The sequence below is a fragment of the Triticum dicoccoides genome, chromosome 3A (genome assembly GCF_002162155.2).
Source record: "Triticum dicoccoides isolate Atlit2015 ecotype Zavitan chromosome 3A, WEW_v2.0, whole genome shotgun sequence".
In the NCBI taxonomy this organism is placed as follows: domain Eukaryota; kingdom Viridiplantae; phylum Streptophyta; class Magnoliopsida; order Poales; family Poaceae; genus Triticum; species Triticum dicoccoides.
Genome location: NC_041384.1, coordinates 229,047,792 through 229,062,275, shown reverse-complemented (window position 1 = coordinate 229,062,275; position 14,484 = coordinate 229,047,792). Strand labels below are relative to the sequence as shown.

General features: G+C 47.6%; 1 long non-coding RNA gene across 1 annotated transcript; it reads left to right on the top strand.

Annotated features, from left to right (window-relative positions):
• Positions 1-3,839: 3,839 nt before the first annotated feature.
• On the top strand, positions 3,840-5,636 carry LOC119271507. The gene is made up of 3 exons (XR_005134568.1): positions 3,840-4,010; positions 4,914-4,951; positions 5,342-5,636. It is a non-coding gene; the product is annotated as an uncharacterized LOC119271507 (long non-coding RNA).
• Positions 5,637-14,484: the final 8,848 nt, after the last annotated feature.

Sequence of the window (14,484 nt, the reverse complement as noted above, 5' to 3'; positions counted from 1 at the left end):
GGTGGTGTAAGTTGTGAAACAATTCCACATTGTTTTAAATGAAGGCCAAACTCGTAACACAAATATTCGCCTCCGTGATCAGATCATAGAAACTTTATTTTGTTGTTACGATGATTCTCCACTTCACTCTGAAATGCTTTGAACTTTTCAAATGTTTCAGACTTGTGTTTCATCAAGTAGATATACCTGTACCCACTTAAATCATCTGTGAAGGTCAGAAAATAATGATACCCTCCACGTGCTTCAACACTCATCGGACCGCATACATCGGTATGTATTACTTCCAATAAGTCATTAGCTCACTTCATTGATCAGGAGAACGGAGTTTTAGTCATCTTGCCCATGAGGCATGGTTCGAAAGTATCAAGTGATTCCAAAAGTCCATCCGCATGGAGTTTCTTCATGTGCTTTACACCAATATGACCTAAACGGCAGTGCCACAAATATGTTGCACTATCATTATCAACTTTGCATCTTTTGGCATCAATATTATGAATATGTGTATCACCAAGATTGAGATTCAACAAGAATAGATCATTCATCAAGGGTGCATGACCATAAAAGATATTACTCATATAAATAGGACAACCATTATTCTCCGATTTAAATGAATAACCGTCTCACAATAAACAAGATCCAGATATAATGTTCATGCTTAACGCTGGCACCAAATAACAATTATTGAGGTCTAAAACTAACCCGAAAGGTATATGTAGAGGTAGCGTGCCGACGGTGATCACATCGACCTTGGAACCATTCCCGACGCGCATCATCACCTCGTCCTTGGCCAGTCTCTGTTTATTTCGCATCTCCTGTTTCGAGTTACAAATATGAGCAATCGAACCAATATCAAATACCCAGGCGCTACTACGAGCATTAGTAAGGTAAACATCAATAACATGTATATCAAATATACCTTTGTTCACTTTGCCATCCTTCTTATTCGCCAAGTATTTGTGGCAGTTCCACTTCCAGTGACCACTCCCTTTGCAGTAGAAGTACTCAGTTTCAGGCTTGGGTCCAGCTTTGGGTTTCTTCCCGGGAGTGGAAACTTGCTTGCCATTCTTCTTGAGGTTCCCATTCTTTCCCCTGCCCTTTTTCTTGAAACTAGTGGTCTTGTTAACCATCACCACTTGATGCTCCTTCTTGATTTCTACCTCTTCAGCCTTAAGCATTGTGAAGAGCTCATGAATCATTTTATTCACCCCTTGCATATATAGTTCATCACAAAACCTTTGTATCTTGGTGGCAGTGATTGAAGAACTCTGTCAATAACACTATCAACTGGAAGTTCAACTCCAAGTTGAGTCAAGTGGTAATGATACCCAGACATTTTGAGTATGTGTTCACGGACAGAACTGTTCTCCTCCATCTTGCTGCTATAGAACTTGTTGGAGACTTCATATCTCTCAACCCGGGCATTTGCTTGAAATATTAACTTCAACTCTTGAAACATCTCATGTGCTCCATGACGTTCAAAACGTCTTTGAAGTCCCGATTCTAAGCTATAAAGCATGGCATACTGAACTATTGAGTAGTCATCAGACTGAGCCTGCTAGACGTTCATAACATTTGTAGTAGCTGCTGTAGTAGGTCTATCACCTCGCGGTGCATCAAGGTAATAATTCTTCTGTGCAGCACTGAGGATAATACTCAAGTTACGGACCCAGTCCGTGTAGTTGCTACCATCATCTTTCAACCTAGCTTTCTCTAGGAACGCATTAAAATTTAGGGGGAACGGTAGCACGGGCCATTAATCTACAACATAGATATGCAAAACTATTAAGACTAAGTTCATGATAAATTAAGTTCGATTAATCAGATTACTTAAGAAATCCCACTTAAATAAACATCCCTCAAGTTATCTAAGTGATACATGATCCGAATCAACTAACTCATGTTCGATCATCACGTGAGATGGGGTAGTCATCAATGGTAAACATCTCTATGTTGATCATATCTACTATATGACTCACATTCGATCTTTCGGTCTCCAGTGTTCCAAGACCATGTCTATACATGCTAGGCTCGTCAAGTTTAACCCAAGTATTCTGCATGTGCAAAATTGTCTTACACCCGTTGTATGTGAACATAGAGTCTATCACACCTGATCATCACGGGGTGCTTTGAAAGGACGGGGAACACTTTTATCTTGAAATTTAGTGAAGGGATCATCTTATAATGCTACCACCGTTCTAAGCAAAGTAAGATGCATAAAGTATAAACATCACATGCAATCAAAATATGTGACATGATATGGCCATCATCATCTTGTGCTTTTGATCTCCATCTCCAAAGCATCGTCATGATCTCCATCGTCACCGGCTCAAAACCTTGATCTCCATCATCGGGGTTGTCTCGCGAACTATTGCTTCTACAACTATTGCTAATGCATAGCGATAAAGTAAAGCAATTACATGGCGCTTGCATTTCATACAATAATTAAGAGACAACCCTAAGGCTCCTTCCGGTTGTCGATATTAAAAAAAATGATCATCTCATACATCAACATATATCACATCATATCTTGATCATATCACATCACAACATGCCCTGTAAAAACAAGTTAGACGTCCTCTACTTTGTTGTTGCAAGTTTTACGTAGTTGTTACGGGCTTCTAGCAAGAATCGTTCTTAACTACGCAAAAACCACAACGGTGATTTATCAAGTTTGCTATTTTAACCTTCTTCAAGGACCGGCCGCAGTCATATTTGATTCAACTAAAGTAGGAGAAACACACACCCGCCAAGCACCTTTTATGCAAAACTAGTTGCACGTCAGTCGGTGGAACCGGTCTTATGTGCGTGGACATGTAAGGTTGGTCTGGGCCGCTTCATCCCATAATACCGCCGAATCAAAATAAGACGTTGGTGGTAAGCAGTATGACTATCACCTCCCACAACTCTTTGTGTTCTACTCGTGCATATCATCTACGCATAGACCTGGCTCGGATGCCACTGTTGGGAAATGTTGCATGGAAAGCAAAAAAAAATCTACGCACACGCATGCAAGATCTATCCATGGAGATGCATAGCAACGAGAGGGGAGAGTGTGTCTACATACCCTCATAGACCGTAAGCGAAAGCGTTTAGTAACGTGGTTGATGTAGTCGAACTTCTTCGCGATCCAACCGATCGAGTACCGAATGTACAACACCTCCACGTTCAGCACACTTTCAGCTCGGTGACGTCCTCGCCTTCTTGATCCAGCAAGACGGCGAAGTAGTGGATGAGTTCCGATAGCACGATGGTGTGGTGACAGTGATGGTGAAGCTATCTCCACAGGGCTTCGCCTAAGCACTACAGAAATACGACTGTGGGACTAAACTGTGGAGGGGGGCGCCGCACACGGCTAAGCAATTGTTGTGGTTATGTGTGGCGCCGCCCTCCCACAAATTTAGATACATTAAAACTGAGCACCTTTCCAGCCCTCTCAGGCTATTGGCACTTTCAGCCTTTGGATCATCAGTTTTGGGCGTTTTCAGCCGTCAGATTTACTCTTAATCCCGCTTGGAATCATTGTGTTTGCTAAAACCGAGTGTTTCCTTGCTGGGCCGCTGCTCCGATGACTATTTTGGACGTCTGGTGTGAAATTGGGCCTGATGGGCTTCTACGAGTCTCCTTTCGTGCAGCCACACCCCATGACGCTCCTTTCGTCTCTCTGACTCTCGCCCACGACCTACCCTCGCCAACCCTAGGTGTGCCGCCACCATGTCTTCATCTCGCAGCCCCTCAACCGCCCCATGGGAGTGGCATCTCCGTCTACGCCTACTCGTCGTTGTCCTCTTTCTCCGGTATTCCCTAAAGGTAGCAGGGAGCATCTTTTTATTGAGTCGGTGATGAGCTCCATCCCCAAATTAGTGGCGCACTACATCCCTGAAGCATGTGTCCGAGTTCCCCAAATCAGTGGCGCACTACATCCCTGAAGCATGTGTCCGAGTTTTGAAGCCATATTTGGAGTTCTCGGGCGCGCCGTCGCCAGATCCACCATGTCGAGCAACTAGTCGGAGGTACGTACAGATATCTGACCAGTTTCAATTGGGGGCCTCTCAGTTGGGAGGGGCTCAGGGCGTGCGTCACGTTGAGGGTCTGGAATGGCTGTAAAGATAGGTTCATGCAGATTTGCCTGGGAGATGATCACTTAATCTGTAAAATTTGATGGTGCCCGCTCGGAGTTCATGCAGATTTGCTTCCTCATGTGTAGTTATAAGTTATTTGTTCACAAACGTCCAGCTGCTGTAGTTGATGCTTGGTTATTGCAGTCCATATGTTAACTCTAAATTGGACAATTGACTCAGTAAAACTACTTTTTGTTTGACTGTATCTTCAGCAAGGGTACTCTTATTTCATGACGCTATACTGAACCACTAGTTTGTTGCTCAAGATGTACTATAGACTCTTAATTGTGATTATTTTGATGCAAATTTCATGTCTGCTACTTATGGAAATTTAGATAATCGTAGGCTTTTTAGAAGCTTTCAACCCTAGAAAGAAGGCTCTTAAGAAGTTGCACTACATGAATATGCGGATATTACATGTATGTTTTTCTTTTTTAAAATTTCCGATGCTTATGCATCATCCATGTAAGTAGTTAGCATGTATGGAAGATAATATATGTTTTGATCCGTCGAGAGGTGCTTTTTCACTCCCATTTCATTTCGGCTTCGCCTCCAAAATATTTCATTGCTTCTTGCACATCTTGGCTACTTGATTTCTGTAACTTTTTGCAGTTTCATTTCATATTTTCATGTAAGATGTGTTCTTCATTAAGTTCTTTATTTTTTGGCTTCATTACATTGTAATCTCATGTTTTTTCCATTAAAATAGTAGCCACCTTTAACAATGGAACTAGACACTCTTTTCTCATTTTACAAATGATTTTACCTGATATAATGTAGTACACATTTTTGCAGGAACTATTGTAGGACATGCCAGAAGAGTACAAATCAATGTAAGATGCCATGAGAAACCAAGAGAGGAAATTAAAAACATGTGATAAACATAAGAAAAAGAGGACATAGAGTAGTGGTCTTTAAAAGCACTATTGCATAGATAGGATGATGTTTACCTACAACCAGCGTATTCTGTGTATATGTGAATTTCAATCTCTGCCAACTTACAAGTGGTTCAAGATAAGAATATGAGGGTGTATAACCAGGATAACAGGATAATATGCCATGGTGGACCACACTAGCTTATCCAAGTGCTCTGAGATATTAGCGTATGCCTGAGCTTTGCCTCGTATGAAGTCCATCACAATTGAACACAGTTCAGTTTTTTTTAACTTACAGGCTTACAGCTACTAACTTTATCTTATCCACTCCATTTTCTTGCAAACTAGGTTGAGAAAGGCATGATGTTCTCCGTTGTGTATTCTAAATGGGTTGCTATGGTGGATGGAGTAGCATGACTTCGATTTCTTTGCTTGCCAAAGAATAAAAGAATCACACATTTTCAAAACTTGAGACATTGAGCTTGCGGAACACTTTTCAATTTGTATTCAACCCATGACACAGTATGAGCATGGCCATTTTAACAATAAGTATTTCTCTTAAATATACTCCTTTGTTGGTTTGCAGTTATAATGTGGAGGGTATTTTCCTCTGATGCAACCATACATTGTTAACACATGTATATCATGTGCCAAATGTGATTATTTATCCATTTATTTATTTACTGGCTGCATCCGTGTTTTTCACATCTTTTGTTAACATAGTTTACTACTCCCTCCATTCCATATCAAGTGTTGTTGATTTAGTATGGAGGGAGTACTTTGCAAGAATAAAGTCTATAGTTCTACATTAGTTCTGCCTAAAGTAAGACGGAGTACATTATTTTGAGATTAACCTAATGTGATTATGTTACTGTTATACGTGACAACCTTAGCGCAACTGCCTAATACATTAGCATAAGATATCCTTTTCCGATTACTAAATGATACAACATATCTTTATGTAATTGAGTTCCTTTGTTTCATTTATCTTATATCTGTGAGAATACTATCAGTTGTCACAACTGCCTGATACATTAGCATAAGAATATCCCTTTTAGATTACTGAATGATATACTTTATGTAATTGAATTTCTATGTTCCATTTATCTTATATTTATGAGAATCCCAACCATTCCAACAAAAAAGTAGACGGGCGCAGTAACGCGCGCCATCGATGATCTAGTATGTATATATATATATATATAGGTGGGGGCGAGGAGGGAGCAGCCAAGGAGGTGCCCCAAGTAGGCTGAATCCTACTTGGGGTCCTTCCCTAGTGGCGCCTGAGGGAGTCCTGGACTAAGGGGTCCTTGGACGTCCGGCTTGTTATCCATGGGTCGGACTGATGGGCTGTGAAGACATGAAGACCGAAGACTGCACCGTGTCCGGATTGGACTCTACTTGGCGTGGAAGGCAAGCTTGGCGACCGAAGATTCCTTCTTATGTAACCGACTCCATGTAAACCCTAGATCCCCTCGGTGTCTATATAAACCGAAGGGGATAGTCCGGAAAGGACGACGCATATACTCATTACCATACCCACATAGGCTAGACTTCTAGGGTTTAGCCATACGATCTCGTGGTAGATCAACTCTTGTAATGCTCATATTCATCAATATCAATTAAGCAGGAAGTAGGGTATTACCTCCATAGAGAGGGCCCGAACCTGGGTAAACATCGTGTCCCCCCGTCTCCTGTTACCATCGATCCTAGACGCGTAGTTCGGGACCCCCTACCCGAGATCCCCTGGTTTTGACACCAACATTGGTGCTTTCATTGAGAGTTCCACTATGTCATCGACAAGAGGCTCGATGGCCCCTTCAATCATCAATAATGACGTTGTCCAAAGAGGAACCTTCCTCCCCAGACAGATCTTCGTATTCGGCGGCTTCGTACTACTGGCCAGCTCGCTTGGCCATCTGGAGCAGATCGACAGCTACGCCCCTGGCAATCAGGTCGGATTCGGAAGCTTGAACTACATCGCGGATATCCATGGAGACTCGATCTTCAAGGGATTTGAGCCTGCAGCGATCGCTCCCCCTCATCCCGATGAACGTGACTTAAATCTGTCATCAGATCACACCCAGGAGATGGTTCCTGCGGCTGCAACAACCTTAGAGCCAAAGCAGATCGAGCCATCCGAGGCCTCAGGGGGTGTTTGTTTCCAGGGACCTTTTGTGTAGGGACTAGAAAAAGTCCCTCTTAGAGACTTTTTTACCAAACGGGAGGGACTTTTTAGGGACTAAACTAGGCATTTGGGACTAAATGAAGAAGACTCTCAAGGAGGGTCTTGTTGGGACTTTTTGGGACTTTTCCAACAATGCCCCTCCATGCACTCATTGGCCCGCCACCCCATGGTGTTGTTTGATTGTTATTTTTCTATATACTAGGGGCAATATGGTCACTTAATAACCTCTAGGAAGGGACTAGGGACTTTTTAGTCTCTGGAAACAAACATGGAGGGACTTTTTAGGGACTAGGGACTTTTTAGTTGGGACTAGAAAAAGTCCTAGGACTAGAGAACCAAACACCACCTCAGAGTCCGTGGAGTTGGAGCCACACATGGACTCGATGCCCTGCAGCATTCGCTTTAACGGAACTTCGGACTCGTCTCTGGCTATAAGTTCCGGGCTGTGTACGCCCACGGACACCGAGTTAGATCGGTTATTGATCTTCGAGTTCAGCGCCGCGGACGTCTTCCAGCACTCGCCTTTGTGTGATGTGCTAAAATCTTTTAAGAATTTGTCCTTGGAGAAGGACTCATAGCCGAACTGTGTCCGGTTCGAGCTAGAGACGGATGATGAGGAATTTTGCTTCCCACCCGCCACCCACCTCATAGCCACCGTTGATGATTTAACCGACATACTTGACTATGGCTCCGAAGACATCGACGGTGTGGACGACGATGCTGACAAAGAGCAAGGCCAAGACCCGCCATTCATTGGACGTTGGACGGCTACCTCTTCATACGATGTGTACATGGTTGATACACCTAAAGGATCTGGCGACGACAAAGAAGAGCCAGATGTGAATAAAACCTCCGAGACACAGCCCAAGTGTCGACAGGCCCAAACGCCGCCCCAAGCCCCGCCGCTCAAAGGAAGGCAACACTGGCACCAGAGGGAATAGTACCCCGGGTGACGCCGAAAACAATGAAGACCATGTCGGGGCTACATCCAAACAGGAACACAACAGTAGGCAAGACAACCCTGACGAACAGGCCATAGAAGATAACTCGGGGGACGATAGTTACCATCCACCCTCTGAGGAGGAGACAAGCCTTGGCAATGAAGACTTCATCGTGCCTGAGGATCCTCTCAAGCAGGAGCGCTTTAAGCTTCAGCTCATAGCCACTGCAAGGAGCCTGAAAAAGAAACAACAACGTCTTCAAGCCGAACAGGACCTGCTCGTCGACAGATGGACTGATGTCCTGACAGCCGAGGAATATGGCCTCAACCGCCCAGCAAGAGCTACCCGAAATGCAGACTGCTACCTCAATTCGATGAGGAGGCGCTGGAGCACATATCTCCCTCGCGTAATGCAGACCGACCACCATGTGGTCGGGACAGGGAGGCCGAACGGCCACCTCGCGGTCGGGATAAACCGGCAACTCAGGCTGAACAGCTGACCGCCCACCACCCCGCCATAATAAAGATGGAAAAGTCTGAAGTCATATGTACGACCTCCGACAGACACTGGACAGTAAAGCAGGACACACAAGATCGATCTATGGATCACGAGAACGTGCTTCGAGGCACGACGACGGCCACCTATTCGGATGTGACAAACCTAACCATGCTCAGGCCGAATATAGCAGACGGACTCCCTCGGAGGTCCGCCATGATGCGGCCCGATACAGATGCGCCGCACACCCGCTGTGCTTCACAGATGAAGTGTTGGATCATGAATTCCCCGAGGGGTTCAAGCCCGTCAATATCGAATCATATGATGGCACAACTGATCCTGCAGTATGGATTGAGGATTTCATCCTCCACGTCCACATGGCCCGAGGAAACGACCTCCACGCCATCAAATACCTCTCATTAAAGCTCAAAGGACCAGCTCGGCACTGGTTAAATAGCCTGCCTGAGAACTCCATCGGCAGCTGGGAAGACTTGGAAGAGGCTTTCCTCGACAACTTCCAAGGAACTTATGTCCGGCCACCAGACGCCGATGACCTAAGCCACATAGTTCAACAACCTGGAGAATCAGCCAGAAAATTCTGGACTAGGTTCCTAACCAAGAAGAACCAGATCGTTGACTGTCCGAATGCCGAGGCCCTAGCAGCCTTTAAACACAGCATCCATGACGAATGTCTAGCACGCCACCTCGGACAAGAAAAACCAAAGTCAATGGCAGCCCTTATGGCACTCATGACCCGCTTTTGCGCAGGCGAGGACAGCTGGCTGGCTCGTAGCAAAAACAGAGCCAGCGAGGCAGGCCCCACCAAGGCCAAGAACAGCACCGGCAAGCTCCAGCGCAATAGACACAAACGCCGAAGCAATGGCGACAACACCGAGGACACCATAGTCAACGCCGGATTCAGTGGCTCCAAGTCCGGCCAATGGAAGAAGCCCTAAAAAAGAAATAATGAAGGACCTTCCAGCTTGGACCGCATACTCGACCGTCCGTGCCAAATTCACGGCACCCCGGATAAGCAAGCCAATCATACCAACAGGGACTGTTGGGTCTTCAAGCAGGCTGGCAAGTTAAATGCCGAAAATAAAGAAAAGAGGTCACAAAGTGAGGACGATGATGAAGAGCCCCGGCAGCAGAACACCGGGGGACAGAAGAAATCCACCCCCACCCCCAAGTCAAAACGGTGAATATGATATACGCCACGACATCCCCAGAAAGGAGAGCAAACGAGCACTCGGGGACGTCTACGTGGTAGAGCCAGTCGCCCCCAAGTTCAATCCATGGTCGTCATTTCCGATCACTTTTGATCGACGAGATCATCCGACTAGTATCCGCCACGGTGGTTCCGCCGCACTGGTCCTTGACCCAATCATCGACGGACTCCACCTCACATGAGTCCTGATGGATGGTGGAAGCAGCCTCAATCTGTTATACCAGGATACAGTACGGAAGATGGGCATTAATCCCTCATGAATTAAACCAACAAAGACTACCTTTAAAGGAGTCATACCAGGTGTAGAGGCCCGCTATATAGGCTCAATCACGCTGGAGGTGGTCTTCGATTCTCCGGACAACTTCTGAAGCAAAGAGTTAATCTTCGATATCGTCCCCTTCCGCAGCGGCTACCACGCACTACTCGGACGAACCACGTTTGCTAGATTTAACGCAGTGCCACACTATACTTATCTCAAGCTCAAGATGCCTGGTCCACGCGGCGTCAGAACGGTCAATGGCAATACGGAACTCTCCCTCCGAACAGAGGAGCAAACCGCCGCCCTGGCAGTAGAAGTACAAAACGGCCTTCTCAAGAAGCATTGTAATCCAGTTGCCGAGCCCCCGGACACCATCAAGAGGGTCTGGACTACACTGCAGCAGGACAGCGCGGCTCGTCAAGAGCTCGACTAGCAATTCAGCCTCCGTCCCAGCCCCAATGAGGTAGTGGCATTCGTACCACGCGTACACAATTACGCATTCAAAATTCCATGGACATCGACGGAGGCATGAGACAACCCGGGGGCTTCAATTCGGCAAAACTGATCCCGGACACACATACTTTTACTTATTTTTCTCATTACAGGCACCTTTTTTCGCAGGCCTGATATCAAGTCCTCTAGAAGGACTTGAACGCAACGGAAGCAAGCAACACAGGTGTGTAGGGTAACCTTTACACGTTCTTCTTGACGGTATCCACACTTATTTCTCAGGACCCGCACGCTGCGCCATACTGATTCCGGAACGTTAAATGGCCGGATACTTCTAGCACCATCTATACAAGATATGCCTTGACGTATCCATCCACTTATAATAAAAATGGTTTGTGGCCCAGTCCCTGTGTTTTTCGCTTCTTACTTCGTTTTATTTCGATCTGCCTATCTGCTGCATCGACACTATTTTACGTTTCATATTCGCCAGGGGCTACCTATCGCCCCACAATACGGCAGCACAGCTCGAACACTTCTATATATAAGTTTGGCACCCCGAATCTAGCATTATATGCATTGGCTCCGAATCATGTCTTTGGTCAATAGTTGGGTTGCCCGGCTCTTGTGCTTGCTACCCTATGTTCCGCTCCATCGGCTAGGGTAGTAAAGGGAGAACTACTACAATTGTGCCCTGGCTTGGACCGGACGAGCACCTCAGTAGAGAAAGCCGAAAACTGACTGTCATGATACGGCGAGAGCCGGTCAGCTACTCGAGGGTTACAAATTGTTTGAGATTTTATCAGCATTATGCGAAAGATCGACACTTCCCGATCAGATGATGACAGCACTCTGGCTCGAACCAGGGCCTGCACTCGTGCTTTATTGTAAAACTCCTATGGCTAAGTGAGGGCGTTTAAGCCATATAGTCTGATTTCCTTGTTCGTTGCGCTAAACAACTCCTTCAAGGACCATGTAATTGGATCAAGATTGTTTAGATTCCATCCCAAACACCTCCATACTACCTACATGAGGGCAGAAGCCGACGACTGGCCAACCCTCAGATTACATATAAGACAGCCGCACAGGAGGAAACAATCAAACCATAAAGAAATTGCATTAACAAAACAGGCTTTGTTTCTCATAATACAAGGCAAAGGCAAACATGAATACATTCATTCAAACACAATGTCCTGTGAACATTGTGCTGCCGCAAGGCGAGACCCCTCCAGGACATCCACAAAATACAGTTCCAGTGTACGGTGCTCCTTGCCCTCCGGTGGCCCCCTGGTCACCTCGACGGCATCCATCTTCGCCCACCACATCTTGCAACGGGCGAAGCCATGCGCGCACCTTCAATACAGGTTGAGCGCTTCACGACGTCCAGCCGAGGACACGTGTTCACCACCCGCCTCACGAGTCCGAAGTAGCTGCTGGGCATAGCTTCGGCTGGCCATAGCCGGATTATCAAATCCTTAATGGCTAGTTCGGCCACCCTATGCAGCTCCACTAGCTGTTTCAGCTGATCGGTGAAGGACACGGGATGCTCTGGCGCTGCATACTGCGACCAGAATAGCCTCTCCGTGGAACCCCCTCCTTTGGCTCGATAGAACTCCGCGGCATCGGATACACTGCGTGGCAAATCCGTGAAGGCCCCTGGGGAACTTCGAACTCGAGTTAGTAAAAGGTACTACTTCTCCGCATACTTGATTTGCATCTTAAATGCCTTACCCGGCGTGATCTTCTTGGCCTCTTGGATCTCCTGGAGGGTGGCCTGGGCCTCATTCCATGCAGTCTTCGCGCTTTGACGAGCCTTGGCGAGTTCGGTCCCTTGAACCGATGCATCATGCTCCAAGGTCTCGCATTTTTTCACCGCATCCTGGAGCTCCTGCTGGAGTTCTTTGACCCGGGCCTTGAGCTTCTTATGGGCGGCCTGCTGCTGGACAGCCTTCTCCTCGGCCTCGCCCAGGGCCTTCTTCAGGGCCTCGACCTCGGTTGCGGCTTCTGCACATATAACGATACCGCTGTCACTACACAACGCTTATCCTTTCCCAAACATATAGCAAGTCGTTCCTCACCTTGCTTCTCTTGGAGCCGAACCTTAATCTCGCCGAGCTTGTTCTCGGTCCGCTCGAGCTTCTGCTTCAGCTCGGAGACCTCGGCAGTATGTGAGGCCGCGGCCAATAGCGACGCCTGCTTATTCATACATATTCTGTTAGTCTCCTACAATAAGAGGTTGATCCTCTGTCCGGTTCTTCTTGCCGAACTCCGGACAGTGTCTCAGGGGCTACTGAATACATGGGGTTTTCCTCTTTCTATGTCACTTACCTCGAAACTCGTCAACAGATTGCTGCAGGCTTCGTCTAGTCCATTCTTGGTGGACTGAACCTTCTCGATCACCGCACCCATAAGGACACGGTGCTCTTCCACAACGGAGGCGCCTCGTAGCACCTCCATCAGGTCATCCGGCGCCCCTGGCTGGACAGGGGCCACCGGTGGAATTGGCACCCCCCCTCCTTCGAAGGAGGGTGCTCGCCTGATTCCGGAGCCATATGGATCTCCGGAATCGTATCCGACTGAGGGCGGAACTCAATACGGCCCTCTTTGCATGTCTCCTTGGGAATCTGCTTCCCCATCTGTCCGGTAGCGGAGGTCCTGCCTTGTGGCGCCCCCCGGACAATGTCTTGAGCTCCTCCCTTCGGAGCGGCCCTTCGGGGTAACACTTCGGTGTCGTCCCTGGCCCCGGGGGAGCAAGCAGGTGGTGGCGACATGCTCGCCATCTCCGACGGAGCCAGCGAACCTCCAGATGAGGAACGCTGGATAAGGTCATGGGCTGGACTGCAAAAGTATGGATTAACCATGTTAGCATAATAAAAAAGAAAGGGCTGGATATGCACGTAAACGAGCCATGTCGCTTACGATGCGGTCTGAGGCCTAGTGCGGGGGCGTCGTTCCGGACTACTGTTAACGTCCCACGCGGTGTTGACCGCTGGGGCGCCCTTCCCCTTTTTGGGCGCTTTCGCCTCTGGATGTGCTGGGGCCACCCTCTTCTTCTTCTTCTCCTCGGGAGGAGGGTTGTTTTCCTCCTCCTCCTCTTCCTTGTCATTGTCCTCAGGGACGGAGGAATGGGCCTCGTCATCTTCGGACGTCGCGTCCGAAGCGCCCTTGCGACGGGAGACACTCTTGGCCCCCTTGGCCTTCTTCTTGGCCTTCTTCTCCGGCGTCGTATATGGCGCCGACACCAGCATCCTCGCCAGGTGCGAGATGACCAGTTCCTCGGGCAGCGGCACCGGACACTGGATCAGCTGCGCCTTCTCCACCCAGTCCTGAAGGAGCAATACTAAATCTCAGACATCATCCTCGAAACATTCAAGTTGGGAATACGTCAAAAGAAACATACCTCGTTGGTGGGGCATTTACAATTGTGACCACAGTATGAGTCCGTGGCCGGTGGCTTCTCATTGCCCTTAAAGAGCAACTTCCAGGCCCCTTCATGAGAAGTGTCGAAGAGCCTTCTCAGGGTCTGCTGCTTCTTCAAATTGAACTCCCATAAAGGGCGGCTTCGGCGCTGGCACGGAAGAATCCGGCGGACCAACATCACCTGGATAACGTCAACGAACTTGATGTCCTTGGTCACCATGCTTTGAACGCGTGTCTACAGCGCTATCAGCTCGTCAGGTGAACACCAGTCCGGACTCTTCTCGACCCAGGAGGTGAGCTACGTGGGAGCACTAGAGCGGAATTCGGCAGTTGCGGCCCAGGTGGTGCCGCGAGGTTCTGTGATGTAGAACCACTGCTTTTGCCATTCCTTTACTATCTCTATAAAGGTGCCTTTGGGCCAGGAGACGTTGGATAGCTTGCTCACCATGACCCGTCCACACTCCATGTGCTGACCATCCACCACCTTCGGCTTCACGTTGAAGACTTTGAGCC